Source organism: Tamandua tetradactyla, chromosome 3 (assembly GCF_023851605.1).
Source record: "Tamandua tetradactyla isolate mTamTet1 chromosome 3, mTamTet1.pri, whole genome shotgun sequence".
NCBI lineage: Eukaryota > Metazoa > Chordata > Mammalia > Pilosa > Myrmecophagidae > Tamandua > Tamandua tetradactyla.
In genome coordinates, this window is record NC_135329.1 from 128,149,161 (window position 1) to 128,164,699 (window position 15,539).

The 15,539-nt window shown below is 41.5% G+C and overlaps 1 protein-coding gene across 10 annotated transcripts in view; it reads right to left on the reverse strand.

The window, feature by feature from the left end:
- The window catches only part of ACVR1 (activin A receptor type 1), a 140,685-nt gene that overhangs the window by 49,599 nt on the left and 75,547 nt on the right, over nucleotides 1-15,539 (reverse strand). The gene's annotated exons all lie outside the window — the stretch shown is intronic.

The following is a 15,539-nucleotide window of genomic DNA, read 5'->3' on the forward strand; positions in this document are numbered from 1 at the left end:
AAGCACACCTAATCAGACCTCCTAATTGTGTCTTTTGGAAAATACTTATTTGCAGTTTCACTTTTCAAATCACTCCTTTTAGTTCCCTCCCTTGTTAGAATGATTTGTTCAGACTTGCTGATCCCAACAGTTCCCACTGGTGGAAAAGGAAAGTGAAGACAGAGAGAATGTAAACAGCCAAGACCCAGAGGCCATTGCTTAGCCAGCTGAGGGCCGCTTTCACCAAAGCACTGTTCATATAAGGAAATTCAGCCTTCAGAGCTACCTCGAAAGGTCTGTATCGCAGAGAAGCTGCTTTCTACCCCTTGAACCCTTGGTAGTGGGTCTGTGAGATAACTGCTTCTTTCTTAAAATAGCAGGTCGGGTGGTTGTGCTTTCAAGAGAAGACCTCCAGGTAAGGTCTCTGAAAATGTCAAGTTCATTTATACAGATTCACGTGGGTGTATATAAAGATGTGGGTTATCTCAAAAAAAAAAAAAGAGAGAAAAGCGTTCTTAATCTTTTTTCTTCCCTCTTCAAAGAAGTGAAAAATAGTTCAGTGCCCACTGTAACGTGGGTGCCTCGTCCCACAGAGTGAGTGCATGCAGACGCACATACACAAGCCTTCTATTTATAAGTGACTTGCTAGTTCTTTTGAAAACCACAAGGGGCTCATCCAAAAGTAAAGACATGCATGAAAGCAGAAAATCCAAAATAGCCGCGGACTGTGCTATGTATGTCACCAGTCTCACCCCTGAGAGTCAAGAGCCCTCAGACATTTTTAATGAGCAAAAATTGTAATGAGCAAAGAGGCTGTCTTTATTTTCCCTGCCTTGAGAAATTCCAACACCGATCTATTCCTACCAGGATGAGAAACATACATATCTGTTGACATAATCCAGCAAAAAGTTTACACTTGCCAAAAGAGAGCTGAAAGATAATATTTCTAGGGAGTCCAGACATGCTCGCCACTCCTGCATGGCACAAAGCTGGCCTGCAGGCTGCGACTATGCTGCCCAAGGGGTGATGATGGTTCTCCAGAGGGAAATGGATAGGCGGGTGGGAGGGGACAGTAAATAGTGTCATAATGATTTGTTTGAGATCTACCTTGGGAAATTAGAAAGCCTATATAAAAACTGTGAACTATCTGCTGCAGTCAAAGCAACTTATTAAAGCCACATGGATGGATGCAAAAAGACATTGCAATTTATATAATTTGAAACACAAACCTACATTTTAAAAGCCTAAATATTTTTTAACCTTTTTATTGTGAAATATAACACACATATATATAAAGCAATAAATTTCAAAGTAAACTGTAACAAGTATGTTATAGAACAGATTTTATAGTTTAGTATGGGTTACTATTCCACAATTTTGGGTTTTTCCTTCTAGCTGCTCCAAGACACTGGAGCCTAAAAGAAATACCAATATGATTCAACAGTCACACTCATTTGTTAAATCCTATCTTCTCCTTCTCCTTTGATCCTTCTCCCAATCCTTTGGGGTATTTGGGCTCTGCCCGTTCTAACTTTTTCACATTGGAAAGGGCTATCGTAACATGGGATAAGGGGTTGGAACTAGTTGACATTCTTGGAGAGGCTGGCCCCTCTGGTTTCAGGACTTATCTGGCCTAGGAACCCATCTGGAGGTTGTAGGTTTTTGAAAAGGAATCATAGTGCACGGAACCTTTGTAGAATCTCAGATAGAGCCCTAGGTGTTCTTTAGGGTTGGCAGGAATGGTTTTGATTAGAGTTTGGTAAATCATGATAAATAGCAATATCTAGCTGAGGCCTGCATAAGAGTAGCCTCCAGAATAGCCTCTCGACTGTATTGGAACTCCCTCAACCACCGATAACTTACTTCGCTACATTTCTCTTCCCCTGCTGGTCAGGAACGCATTGTTGATCCTACAGGGCCAGGGCCAGGCCTGTTCCTGGGAGCCACATCCTAAATTGCTAGAGCGACTTTCACCTTTGGATGTCATGCCCCATGTAGAGGAGAGGACAATCAGTGTTCTGCCTGCAGAGTTGAAAAATCCTAAATATTTTTAAAAGATCATAGACTTAGCACATAAACAATTTATGTGCCTGCTGAGGCTGGCTAGGGAAAGGAGGAGGTTAGTGTTGGAATGAAGGGATAAAATGAAATTAAAATAGAAGAGTAGCTAACTGTTCATGAACTGATAATGGATTGAGGGGTATGATTTAATCAACTCACTGCACCTGAAGTCCACTAGAAACAACCACCACTACCAAAAGCATCAGAGGTAATGGGCTCCCCACTCATGAGTGATCTTATGGAAATGGCTGGTCCAGAGCAACCAAAGATTAATGATACTTTATGGGTCTAACAATTTTTTTAAAAGTCAACATTTTAGACAAAGTGTCAATGGCTGAGAGATTCCAAACAGAGTCGAGAGGTTATCCTGGAGGTTATTCTTATGCATTAAGTAGATATCATCTTGTTATTCAAGATGTAATGGAGAGGTTGGAGGGAACTGCCTGAAAATGAGCTGTGTTCCAGTAGCCATGTTTCTTGAGGATTACTGAATAATGATATAGCTCTCACAATGTGACTGTGTGATTGTGAAAACCTTGTGTCTGATGCTCCTTTTATCTACTTTGTCAACTAACAAGTAGAACATATGGAATAAAAATAAATAATTTAGTTTGAAATGCTAGTGATCAATGGAAGCGAGGGGTAAGGGGTATGATAGGTATAATCTTTTTTTTTCTTTTCTGTGTTCGTTTTATTTCTTTTTCCATTGTCTTTTTATTTCTTTTTCTGAATTAATGCAAATGTTCTAAGAAATGATGAATATGCAACTAAGTGATGATACTGTGAATTACTGATTATATATGTTGATGTTTTATTTGGTTTGTTAATTTTTTTAATTAATAAATAAATTAAAATTTTAAAAAGTCAACATTTTTAAAAATAACAATAATTTCTCTCTAATGCGCTCTCACAGGAGTTCATCCTTTAAATTTCTAGCCCAAACTAAGCTCTAAATCCACAGATGCAAGAAGGAACTCTGTTTTCCAAGGTCTCCAGTTTTCGACAGGATGTTCGGATGGCCTGGCAGATGTTTGGACTGGAATCAAAAGAATTAATTTTGCCAAAACTAAACAGCCCAAGTAAATACCATCTTTAGCAAAATTCAACTCACTCTATCCAACCATACAGTGCACTCAGGCATACAGGGATACAGGTCTTAACCCTCTGGAGTTATAACCTAAGTTAAGGGGATTCACTCATTTATTAAGACTCTCCTTGAATCTTTTATGTCCCTCCTGTGGTTACATAGAGAGGCCTGGGGGTTGACTACCTTTAAGTTGGCAATTCTTTTCAGCAAATGTCAAAAAACAGAGTTTCTCTATCCTTCCCTTATAATCAGGAAAAGGAAAAAAAGGTGAAGAAAGATGGCTGGTAATAATATTCAAAACTTAATTCAATCTCTAATGCGGAGGAAATGCAAAACCTTTGTTCATTTCTCTTTCCAAGTTTGCCTGCCACCCAACATTTAACCTTCTTAACTTTTATATCCCCTACTTATTTTTCATGTGTCTATTTTTTATATACAGCCAAACATAAATGAAGACCCAAACTCACAAGAATACAAGAATGCGCCCCCCCCCCCATATATTAGTTAAATGTTACTTTGGCAATTGCATCTGGCACAATGAATTAGTTCAAAGAGATGCCAAAAGGATTTTCTAAACTAGGGTTACTAATTCAACGAAGGTTAGAAGCAAAGCAGCAGCATTCTCAGACCTTAATACACACAATCCTAAGGAATCTAGCAGGCTGCAAAATGCCCATGACTCACATGTTTTTAGTCTTGTCAAAATTTAGGAATAACGACAACATGTGTGAACCTGTGACTTTTTTTTTTTTAATTTGAAGCAGGCATGGGGCTTGGGGTTGTGCAAGAACGACCACAAAACCCTTTCAAGGGCCACAAGTGAGAGTCTGTGGACTGTTATCTTGCAGATTGTGAGAGGAAGACAGTACACACCAAGTCACACCAAGGAACTGATAACCACCTCCTGTGACTGATCTTCAACAGTGCAGACAGGAAGCACCATATCTGATATGAAGAATTTCACATTCGTCAGTGCAACGAACCAGGAAGTATCCTGGCAGAAGGCAGCAAGTCCAATCCACCTAATTGACATTCATTTAAATTACTCAATAATTTAAATGTCAAGCTAGATAGAGATATTCCCTCTCTGCGAAGCTCGCCCACATTGTTTGCCTTAAAAGGCACCTCCCAGTATTACGCAGTGTTGTGGCTGCCACTGCCTGCCCTTTGTATCACCAAAGACCGGGGCAGCGTGAAAACACTGACGGCCTCACCTGGCGGGGAGAAGCAAGGAGTTCTGACCACAGAGGAAGGCTGCCTTGAAGAGACACCAGTGTGGCCCGAGAGGATCCGGGGCTGGCTTGCTCTGAAGACCAGGGCTCCGAATTCCAAGGGTATATATACCTCAGCCAATTCTTCAAAAATATTTTTCTTGTTCTAGGCAATACTCAGCTCACCAGCTGGACACACCTACTCTCATAGCATAATCCTACACTGAGAGTTGAAGAGGCAAAGCAAAGAGCAATGCAGAGTTTTGACTACCCCCAGTTTGGAATACCCTTGGGTCTCCTAGTATAAGTGTTCACTTTTATGTGCGTGTGATTTTAGTGATCTAGACACAACACTATGGATTTATCCTCCAAAGTTCTCCCTCTCCTTGCCCACTCCTACACTCAAGAACACATTAACGGGTTTAAAATTATTATTATTCTATAACAGTGGACAAAATCCCAATTTCCCATTGTTAAAAGTTCTTTGACACAAAAGACACGAGTGAGGAAATGCTCCAAGAAAACCAGCCCATTGCTATGGGGTCAGCGAAAGGAAGAGGCTGAATTTCTGACAGGCTTACCTCACAGCAGCACAAACAACAATGCTGTAATTAGACTGCTACAATGGCTCAGACTTGCATAGGCTACGGCTGGAACACTAAACATCCTGGAATCCTTCCAACACTGTAAACCACTCATTCATTTTAAATGGCAGTTTATTTAGGTTTATGGATTATAGGAGTCCTTCCATCGTCTCCTAATCTGGGAGTGCAATTTGGCGCCTCTCCAGAATCTGAAGGCATGTGAGATCTCTGGCATTAAACACGGGCTTAAGAAAGGATTTTGTAATGCTGAGTATCATCACCAGCAAGCCTGTTCCTAAGACAGAAACCAAGGTCCAGAAAGCCTAGCGAAGGGCATGCAATGCTCCAGCGAAAGGACAAGCTATATGCTCAGGGATAAAACATATGAGGCACCTACATGCTCTCTCCAAAAACACTCATTTTAGGGAACCCAAATCATATTTCTTCTCATCAGAGAATAGGACATTTGCTTAAGTTGTAAAACTCAAGAATATATTCCAGAGGTTAAGATGATAAAACATTTTCAAAAGACAGAAAATAAAGAGGTATCCAAATGAGACCATATATAAATTAAAATACAACAAAAAAATGATTTTTGAATTTCTAAGATTCCTTCACTTCAAACTTCTTCCTCCAGTGTTCCCTAATTCAGCATCCCCATTCATTCAGATGGACAATGCTGATTCTGCTTCATGCACCCTTACCAAGCATTCCCTATTAAGTTTCTTAAATCAATTCATCTTTCACCATTGCCTGCTTCCTCATCTGGCTTAATCCAAGTTATCGTCCTCTCTTGCCATCTCCTGACTGGGTCCGGATCCTATCCTCCTTAATCCTTCCCCATGTGGCTTTGTATTATTATTCCCTGCTTAAAATCTATCTCTGGCTTCCACTGCTCCCAAAATAAAGACCACAGTTGTTGAGCTGGCCCCAAAGTCTTCCTGGATCTGGATGATCCCTGCCTGCGTACTGACCCTCCTCTCAGATCACGTCAACTCTTCAAAGACCTTGTTCTGTCTCAGGCTCTTGAATCCCTTTGCTGTGGACCTTGAATTCATTTCTCCTTGCCTGCCCCAACCCCCATGTACCTGATAGTGCCTATCTATCCTTCAGATCTCACCCTAAACGCTATTTGCTCAGAGATGGATTTGTTCACACACCCAAAAGGAACCACCCGATACACTCATCTGCATGAGTTAATATGGCTCTCAGGTGCCAGACAGTCCTTTAGATTGTAAGCACCGTGAGGACAGGAACTGTCCTGATTTTGGTCACCATTACAGACCCTACCATTGTCTCACCCGGCAGGAGTACAGGCCAGATAAATATTTTGCCACCGAAAGAATTTTCCCTTCACTGAAAGGATTTAGAAGTGAGAAGAGACATGATACTGGTTTTCCAAGCAGAGAGAGCCCATAAAGTCTTTAAATGTCAGCACAGATCTCAAGGCAGAGCTTAGTCACCGAGCCAGCATGCCTGTGCAAACCACTGCTTCCTAAAGGAGCTCACCCTAGCGTCACATCTGTTCATCCAGTTGGGCTCACAAGTGTGGAAAATTAGTGCTTTTTGCAGTGTGGCGGGTGTTTTGTTTGTTAGAGGAAAGGGACAAGATACAAGAGTTCTTAAAATATTGGGGTCATTTAATACATAAATAGAACAGCCAGGCTTTAATTGATGGTCCTTCCTCAGGTGGCTGATTTGAGGGCTTTTTGCTACTATGGTGATCAGGATCATCAAAATACAAATGCCTTCAACTCTGGCCACTTTAGGGGGGGTCAGTGCACAACTTGGCTGCTGAGCAGTGAAAAAGCCGCTCCTGATTTTTGCTGCCATTTTTATTCCTATCAGTGAAAATAATAGCACTTTCAGCAGGGCGTGGGGACAAGTGAATTACATCATTTTCCCCTTCTTGCTTTTCTGAAGGTGATAAGGATTCCTAAATCATCCTGCATTTGAACTGCTGAAGCTAAGGAGGAAAAAAATGTGCCATCTGTTTATGTTGTGTCTGGGCTGGCTGCTTGTCTCTGAAATAATCTCTGTAAATTAAGCCTATTGCAGCAGACGCACCTTCCATTTCAGGGCCAAAAACTTATGCACGCGGCCCTGTGTTTAAGTGACTAATGAACTAAGAAACACTGCCGGGTATTGACCTAAGACAATACTAGTCTGTCTCTCCCATGCTTTTTATGATTCCCTGAATGAAGACTTGGATTTAGCATATACAGCTTGTCTGTTAAGCAACTCCATAATATGGGGGGAAAATAATGGTATCTTTCTTCATTTCATCTTCAAAAGCTCTTCATCTTCTTCAATCTCTGCTTCAGAGAAATGAACGATTACAAAGCCTAATGGGATTTATCTACTGGATCTACTTTTAGTGACCAGAAAATACAATCTTCCTCACCTGTCACAAACACCCATGTCTGAGCAAAGTTCCAACTACAGTCGGAGTAACAGACAGCACCACAGCCCGAAGGAAGACAAAACAAGTTAGACCCAGCACATGGAAAAATCCTTGCATTTAGATCTAGAAAAACGCCAATGATGTGATATCATCTACTGAAATCTCAGACTAGAAGATGCTCTGCTCGGTATGGGAAGACGTGTTGGTGCTGCTGACTTTCAGTCGTCATCATGGATTCCTGGCTAAGCGGCGACTGTACGGCCACTCTGTGAGGGCTTCCTACTCAGGCGCTATATTGAAATTTTTGGTTTTATAGGAATCTTGAAATAATGGGTTCTAGAGGGCACTGAACTCTGGAGAAGAAACCAGGACCTGGCCTCCAAGGTTGCCAACCTTGGCTCTGATGACCAAAGCAGGATTCCACCACACCTCTACAGCCTTCCAGGAAGCTGTCAGACCTCACAGACACATCCCTCAACTGATGGGCAGGGCTCCAACAATTTGCTAAACAATAGTCTTTGAATGCAGCCTCTGGATACCGTAGTACCCCACGCTAAAGGTGAAAATGTCTAGGATTATATAATTCCACCTCACTACTTCCCTACATTATCCCATCCCACAGAAAAGCAGAGGAAACCAAGGAGACATCTAGACTACTTCCTTTCCAACATGGATGAAGACACTGATTAAGATATCTAAGGGTAAAAAATTGGGGTGGAGTTCAAGCCTCGGATATTACTACTTCTCTATTCTCCCAATACCCCAATTCATTCCCCAAGGCACTACTAGGTCCAAAACTCCATGCAAGGTTAATGAAAATTGAGTTTGTGACATTTTGAGTTTATTCCTTTTCATGCCTAAGCCTGCAGAAAGGTGCCAGGGTGGCAGCTAAAAACAATGTAGAATCAGAAAGTAGCTCTCAGAGGACTTAACAAACACACGTTCTCTCTCCCCAGACTTTGTGGCATGGCAAACCATTCCCAGCTTCTATGATAATCTTGGACCTTGGCAGAATTAAGCCAGCTAAATCTGAGCTGTGTCACGAGGCCACTGGCTGGGCAGCAAGATATCTATACACAGACCAAGGCGAGAGCAACAGGCAAGAGTTTCCACAGATTCCCTTCGGCTCCTGGTGCTGCAGAACACTGCCAGCCTAAAGATAACCCAAGTATCTACGAAGGGTCACTTTTAAATAGTAGCTTTAATACCACCAGTCCTTTCAGACGTATTTCCTTCTAGAACCTGCTTCCATCCACACCGTGAGCCCAGCATGGCCAACAATGTGGCCAGGCCTCTGAAGAGATGAAAGACCAGAAGGAAAAGGAAGGCATTCCTCATAGGGGATCAGCCATCTCCTAACATGCTGTGGTTCTATTCGGTGAGTTGTGTGTCCACATTTAAACTATTGACAAATAATAATCAAGAGAGAGTCCCCATGTAGAAAGGATCTACCGACCATCGTTCAGGCTTAAAGAAAAGGAACAAAATTAAACAAAAGAGGTTAATGCAATATCTCCCCTCTCCAAAGCAGAGGCCGCCTAAACCATGGATGGCTACCATCTGGGGGGTTTTCAGGAAAGCCTTTCCTTCCAAAGAAGACTTATACGATTTAATCTACTGGATCACTGTTCAGCTGAGCTGGAGTCTTCAGGCACACAGCGTACCTACACCGCCACGCTCCCACCCACTAACCACAGAAGTGTCAAATGGAACTGTGTGGAAAAACGTGCTTTGTTTTGTTTTTAAATTCCTTTCAAATCCGTTTAGGGTTCTCAGAATCTTCCTAAGAACCATTAAAATCTGCATGGCGCATCATCTATTCACCAAATGAATCCACACTGTCCTAAATGGCAGCTGGCCAGGGGCTGGTGCACCAGGGACAGGTGCTCAGAGGGCTATTTTCAGTTGCCATCAGCTCAATTGGGATCTGCACATACTCAGTAAGCAGGCAAGTTTTGGTTGCAATTCAAACTCTGGACAGCCAAACGACATACACTTTTCACAGCTGCCAGGGCAACCAGCTGCCCAGAGCTCCTCCCAAGATGGGAGAAATGAAAACAACGTAACCTGGCCAGCCGACATGCCTGTGAGCTAGCCATGCCTGTGAGCTAGCCATACCTCTCGTCTCACTGCCTGGGTTATTCTAAGCTGGGCTATTGACACTCCATGGCAACACAGGAACAAAGGGCCAGCTACAGGGATTTAAATGTCTTGCAAAAGTTGCTAGAAAAGGCAGGAGCTCAGGCTTCTGTTTTCATAATAAAAGTATGAGTGGAAGTATTATTAGATTACTGTTGTTACCACTGTTGTTATTATTTGTAAGCTATTGGTAGCAACAGTCTCCTCTTTGAACTAAGGCTGCGTTTTTAACCCACACCTCCATTAAGGTGAGGTAGTGGGAAAGCTTTTTCAGATACAGCAAGTAGGCTTACCTGCCTAGCACTTCAGGACCTGAGTGTCCTCATCCCTTTACTTCTAATCTTGATCATAGTCCTATGATCCATTTCCCCCACACCACTCTTATTAAAAACGCAGATTACCGCTGCTTAGGACTTTCAATAGCTCCCTATTACCTTCAAGGTACAAGACATGTTTAAATTCCTTAGGAAGAAGGGCCTGCCATATTTGTCCTGCCCAAGCTCTCCAGCCTGCCGAGACTGAGCCCTCCACTCTCCCACTTTGCTGGCTCCCCAATTCCACTGCCTAACTGCCCTTCTCATTCCTTCCTTGGCTATTCAAGTACCTGCTGAACGTCCAGAACTCTATCTCTCTGGAGAGCTGTCCCCTCTCCCCAGCCCAGTGTGAGAGATGGGGGCCTTTACCTGCAGTACCTCCAGCCCTGTGCTGTCATCTCTGTTTATCCAGCTAGACTGTGACTCCCCCAGCAGCAGGAAGCACTTTCCTTTCGTATTTACATGGCCAGTGCCCACCACACTGCTGGCCACTGGAATTTTTTTTTGTTAGATATTAAAAAAGAAATTGGCTCATTGAGGGCAAGAGGATGCAAACAATATAAAAATTAAAAGCTTATCAGGCATTTAATTGACTTTTCTTCCACTGCTCACCAGCTGACAGTCGGATTTTATTTGTACATTTTCTAAGGACCCGACCTACTTTGAAATCCTTATGCAGAGGGAAACTGTGGGGCAGATTCCTTAAGCGACTCTTGGGATAATTCTTATAAGGCTGGGGGAATTAATTCTTTAATTCTGCCCACTTCTTTCCCTTCTGCTTCATATGTACTACCTAAAAGTCATTGCATGCGATGGGGAGCCCAGCAATTAGCAAAAAGAAGCTCTGAACCCACTTTGCCATCCCCACACAGGTCCGGATCCTTCACTATTTTGTCCACAGACAGAGGGTCTTTATGATTTTCAAAAAAATCCAGGGAATTCCTTTTCCATGAGTACTCAGGTCCTCCTTTGTTAAGTAGCCTTTATCCCTGGCAAATTTGTGAAATGTAAACATCATAGTTTCCATGGCGGGTTCCATCTGGGACGGCATTTTTGTGAGGTCTGTTGAAACCTTGGCTGGGAGGCCCGGGGTGGCCGCTGGGTGAGCTGGGACGTGGACCAGGGAGCAGTGTGCCCGAGGGCATGGGGGCAGGTGGGGAGAGGGAGGGGCTGCGGGAGGGGAAGGACAGCAGAGCTGTCCACTGGAATTTAACAGATGTTGGTTTATCAATTGAAAAGACGTAAGACTGTTTTATAACTGCTTCTCTCTTCCCAATCTCAGAGTAAATTCTTTGAAAGCCTGTGCTCTCTTATTATCTCCTCAGCCCAGGTCAGACCTGCTGTCTCTTATAATCTTGTTGTCTCCTATAATCTTTGTCTTATAGTATTTTTCCCTTTAGCCAAAATCATTTATTCATTCGTTCAAATTATTTATGAGCACCCATGGCACGCCAGGCACTGTCTTAGACGGATGGGCTAAAAGGAGGAGCATCAAGTCTCCACGTCTTGCACAGTATGAGTAAGACAATGTGCCCAGCCCTTTGCTTTTATTTCCCAAGTCTCCTCACAACAACCCTATCACACCAGGTACTATTATTGTCTCCATCATTCCACTGCGATAACTTCTGCTGCATAACAGGCACAGAGAGGTTAAGACACACACACACACACACAGCGAAAAAGAAGTAGATTAACGATGGCATCTGACTGCTCCCTCCTGGGAAAGGGCTGATCCCCACGCATGGCCATGTGCCTTCTCTTCAGAACACACTCTTTGCCATTTGACTACCAAAAATTACCCTAGCGCTTTGCAAAAGTGAAAAGTGTAAAGTCCATGAACTAGAACATGATGTTAAAAATAAAGAGAATTCAGGGTACAAGGGAAGTTCAGTGGTAGAATGCTCCCCTGCCACGCAGGAGACCAGTTTCAACTCCCAGCCCATGCACCCAAAAATAAAATAATAAATAAAGAGAAGTAGTCATGACTGCCCTCCACATGGCATAATAATTGATTGCTCTCCAATTCAACTTTACAAACGAAACAGACTAACAGGAAGTGTGGAAAATTTTCCAGGGAGCCTCTAGCTCTCTTTATATGCAAAAGAAATACAGCCTTAATTAGAGTCTATATAAAGGTATATACAAGTGAGGGGATATAAACCAGAGTCCAGGAGCAAATATTTCACAGTATTATGCAGGTCATAGGACCTAAATTCTAAGTTGGACTGTGGGTAGTCTTTCTTTTATTTATCAATTCTTGACAACTCTCCAGAATGAATCACTGATTTATTTCTTGTTTGTTTCATCTATCTTGGTTTAGTACCAAATTTAAGAAATGTCAAATGTCAAGAAGCGAAAACAAGTGCAGCAAAATAGAGAACCCTGATGGAAAAATTTTAGCAATAGATGATGGGGGTGGAGGCACAACTTCGTCTACTAACATTACTGAATGGTATATTCAAAAAAGGGTGATAAGATACCACACAGAACTGTGCAACACAAAGAGTGATCCTAATGTAAACAGTGGGCTAAAGTTAATAGCATAATTATAATAGTGTTTCATGAATTGTAGCAAAGATACCACACTAATGCAGAATGCTAGTAATAGGGAAAATAAAATCTATGACTATTCTAACGGAAAAAAAAGAGATTCGTGCCACGCCCCCATCACTGTGTGAATTTCAACAAATAAATACACTAAAAAGGCAAAGGTTTTCTTTTCACCACACCCTCCCCCCGAGAAATTTCTCATTCTTCCTGTTTCTTCTCTCCTCCGAACCCCTCCAAATACACATATCCTCGCAAAATCCATGTTCTGCTCTAACCCACAACAAAGAATTAGATGTAGCATTAAACATGGATCTAGGAAACACCCTGCTCTGCAGAGCTCAGATTCAGCTGATGAGAATCAGACAGCAGCTGTTCCAGTGTGATGACAAAGGCTGAGAAGGCGCAAATGTAAACTTCCCTCTTCCTGTCAAATCACTGACTTAGAGGAGATGGCCAGGCCACATGAAATTGGGAAGAAAAAAGCTAAAGGTTCTACACCAGCCTCATTGGAGAATGTACCAGATGACCCAAGGTGAACTGCCAGAGCTTTCAACTGAGGGAATGTCAAGGTTTCTGTGCAGTGAACTCTTGGGAGCAGTCTGCAGTTGCCTTTTTCATACTGTGGGTTATGGCCCATTAGTGGCTAGTGAAATCAATTTAGGGATCAACACAAGTTTTCTTTCTTTCTTTTAAGTGAAATAAAATGACTAGAAGAAAAGAGAGAAATACAGGAGTACATCAAACAATGTGTGTGTAATCACCCATGATGACATTTTGTTTCAGATATCTCTGTCCTATATACCCAATGGGTCACAGTCAAAACTTCAAAAGCCACCCATATTGTGTTTTCTAGTATCTTCAAATCACATGCTCTCTGGGTAATAGTGACTATTATGAATAATCATTAACTATGGAAGCTTACCTAGAGGTCATGCTGGGCAACAGAGGGATGTTCTGGAGGACACAGACCAGTGTTTGGGAGTTGTGAATTAATTCTTACATACGTTTTGTTTTCCTTGATGTTTTTATTTCTTTCAAGGGCAAGACCTGTATAGAGGGCAAAACCACAAATCTCCTGCTTTGCTAGTTTTTCCTCCATCCTCTTACTCTTCAGACCTCTCTTTATAAAAAAGAAAGCTGAAAAATTATTGCACTACAAGCTCACTGTTGACCACAAGGAAATCATTTAATGAGCTTGGCTGGGTCTTGGACTTGTTCTCCTATCTGTCCGACTGAGTTTGTAGAGTTCTCTCCACGTCCTTCTTCCACTACCTCCTATAAAAATGCATTGAATATGAACGTTTTATATTCTCCACTTAAAAAAAATACTGCATGTGGCTCTGATTTAACTACCCACAGCTGACATAATTATGCCACAAGTAGTAAAGGTTGAAAGGAAGCTTCATTACACCTGAACTTGCACCAACTAATAAGCCATTTCTTTACACATGAGAAAATTTGACAGTAAAGAGGCAATATCTTAACAGCATTCATCTTCATCAAGTAGCTTATATTTTAGGTCCAATAGTGGCAAACAGCTCAGCACATCTCATCTCTCTCCCCAAAGAAGTCTCTCATTTGATAACATGGCAAAGAAAATTATTTCCGTCTGAACAAAAATGATAACTTATGTTAACAAGAAATCAGAGCAACAAATTTAATATGGAGACATTTCTCTTACATTCACCCCTTCAAGAACTTCCTGAATCCTCAATAATGAGAAATCAAAGAAAGGCCTGTTCTATTCTTCCTCCCAGTGGCAATGAGGGGCGCCCTTGTGGGCACTAACAAAAAGTCTATTGACGTTATCCCCTTCCCTCTCTCATTGGGTAATTGGGCTGGAAAGTCTAAGTGGTGATGGCTTTGGAAACACTAAAATCAAATCAACCCAGAAAATAATTTGGGTCTAGCAGTCTTTTCTAGCACAGGCCAAAATCTCTTGCAACTCTAAACAATAGTCCAGCTTTCATTACCGTAATAAAATCTAGCTGCGGCTTGCAAATTTAATAAAATGTGGCTCATCTGTAGCTCTGAAATATTTGTGAAGAAAGGACATCCCCTTTCAAGTGTATTTGTTACGGTCTTCACCTGCAAATAAAAAGCCAAACATGGAGGTTCTAAAACAAAAATGGACTTTTCCCCAGTGGTCTAACAATTGTATTTGAGCTTTATCAATGGGAAGGAAAGGGAAAGAAATACAAGTAATTAAGACTCACATCCTCTTCTCTGTGAGAGCTAAGGAAACTATTCCCTGCAGCTAGCAGTGTATATAAAATGGACATAAAACAGAAAAGAGAAGTAAAAACAGAAATCCAGGTGAAGGGCTTCATGCTATTACATGCTCTCATCCCGCCCTCTCTAACATACTGTATTGAGCGGGATTCTAATTGCCCTAGATACAATGTGAACATGGGTGTAATTTTTTCATGAAAAAACATGCAAAATCCTGAAAGGGACTGGTAATGACTGAAGCTCTCGAAAACCATTTCTCAAAGTCTATCATGCCTCTTGCTGGCTGTGTAACTTTAAACAAGAATTTCAACCAATCGAAAACCACATCCAGAAAAATCTCTCATAAGGGTAATAGTGAGGGTCATGGGTGATAATGTACATAAAGCAGTTGGCCCAGCACTTGGCATATATTAAGCATCAAAAAGTCATTTGGAGTTTCAGGAGATAAAGGGATAAACTTTTTTTTCTAAGTGAATTAGGTATGGGAATCCTATATTTTATATACATAAATACAGATTATTCTGTAAACCCACAACTTCTCTAATAAAGGAAAAAAATTAGGATGAGTACACTACCCATAAAAACATATTAGAACAAATCTGTCAAAGACTATTAAAAGAAACAACTGATAGCCCTTGTACTTTGTAATATATCTAGCAATCCCTAATTATGCCACCACAAAAGACTTCTGGAGGTTCTCATATATGAGCCATGTATTTAAAAATTTTTTTAAATTAAAAATTAAAAAAAGTTTCATTGGATTCTTTTAGAAAGAGGATTAATTTTAGATAATCACATGGGAGAACCACCAATTCTGTCACAGAATTTTCAATTCTCTTCTTTATGCCCAAAGAAACGCCACCTAGCATCACTGAAGCATGCGTGATTAATAAACATTTGCTGCTCTGTAAACATCTGAAAGTTGATAGTCTAAGGGTCAGCACTAGACAATCTCTACGGCTTTTATAAAGATTCTGT